The 1,520-nt window shown below is 56.3% G+C and overlaps 1 non-coding gene across 1 annotated transcript; it reads right to left on the bottom strand.

The window, feature by feature from the left end:
- Positions 1–1,234: 1,234 nt before the first annotated feature.
- TRNAN-GUU (transfer RNA asparagine (anticodon GUU)) lies at positions 1,235–1,308 on the bottom strand. The gene has a single exon. It is a non-coding gene; the product is annotated as a tRNA-Asn (tRNA).
- Between the last annotated feature and the right edge of the window lie 212 nt (positions 1,309–1,520).

Below are 1,520 nucleotides of genomic sequence, written 5' to 3'. Positions count from 1 at the left end.
GGGAGGGGTTTGTTTGTTTGTTTGAAATAGACGCTAGGAAGAGAGAGGTTTTCAAGACTCTCAGAAACAAGAGGTAGGTAACGTTGGAAGCTCCATACATTCTGCTCCTTTTTCTTCTATTAAAATAGTTATTGCTTTCAGGGCTCGGATCCATTTTTTTTAATATCCTGCCACTCATATTTTCTTACATTTGCAGATGGAGATGCTTGTTCTTGGGAACCAGATGTGTTACCAGCTAAGTGGTCTCCGGGGGCCAGATTTCCAAGCGTTCAATACCTACAATCAGGGCCAAGTTTTCACAAGAGCTCAGCTCCCAATCCTGCAAACGCTTGCAGGTGTGTTACACTGTCACACACACGGTTCCACTGACGGCTCTGGGACTGCCCCGGGCCCGATCCTGTGCACAGGCTCCACTTGAATCACAGCAGTAATCCCACTGGCTTGGCACCGACTGGGGATGCTGAGCGGTTTGGGAGATTCAGGCCCGCTGATTTCAGAGGAAGTTCGAGATCTGTGCGGATCTGGACTCTGTCTCCTGGCTGGTCCTGCCCTTTCCCCACAGGCGGCCCTGAAAGCAGTGAGATTTTTGCTGAAGTAATCCCCCCCCTCCCGCCCCACACACATTACTTTGTTATTTCCTAGGGGGGTGTTGATCATAAATTCGGGGGAGGAGGTTGGATGTGGTAAAAAGAAAAGTTGAGACTTTAACAGCCGGGCTAATCTCTGCGACAGACTCTTCTTCCTTTCCCTGTTGAGGAGGGGCACCCGTGAGCTGCGTGACCTCGGTAATCCGAACAGAGTCACCTGGACCTGATATACCTGCGCAGCACTCCCCAGCCCCCCTCCTTCCCCGTTCCCGGGGTTATGGTGGCAGCTAAAAGGAAACCGTCTGCAGCCCCTCGAAGCCATGGAAACTCTCTGCAGACGGCAGCTCTCCAGCCCCCGCGGAGCATTGCACTCACTGTCCTGCTGGGGCTCCGCTCTTTAAAGGGATCCAGGCGCCGAAGTCCCATTGGTCTCAATAGAATTTAGCCTGAGTACCTGGGAGCATCCGGGCCTGGAAGCCTGGGATCTTCTCCCCCCGGCCCATTACCCAAGGGACCCGCTTCTACTAGGACTCCCCGCAATCCCTGCTCTCTCCTTGGCTACGTCTCTAGTTGCTGGACGAGTTTCCGCTTTCCCTTTTTCGTGCGACGTAAATAAAACCGACGCCTCTAAAAGCAAGCAACCCCTCCGTCCCTGGGTGGGCTCGAACCACCAACCTTTCGGTTAACAGCCGAACGCGCTAACCGATTGCGCCACAGAGACAGAGCTGGGAGCAGCCTCGGCGGCCGGCGGAGTCAAGTAGGAGCAACTCTGCCGGCGGCCGCTGGGGGCGGAGTGGAGCAGACGGGGGGGGAAGCCAGGCGAGGCGCGCGCCGGCCAAGCAGGAGGAGGCAGACGCGGTTTGCAAAGCGAAGCAACCGGAGCACGGGCCAGCGAGCATAGCCCAGCCCGGCAGCCGAACCACGCGGCAGGGG

This window comes from Emydura macquarii, unplaced genomic scaffold (genome assembly GCF_026122565.2).
Source record: "Emydura macquarii macquarii isolate MOO-44397 ecotype Brisbane River unplaced genomic scaffold, CSIRO-AGI_Emac_v2 contig_629, whole genome shotgun sequence".
In the NCBI taxonomy this organism is placed as follows: domain Eukaryota; kingdom Metazoa; phylum Chordata; order Testudines; family Chelidae; genus Emydura; species Emydura macquarii.
The sequence above is the reverse complement of the archived record's forward strand: the minus strand, read 5'-3'. Positions and strand labels throughout refer to the sequence as shown.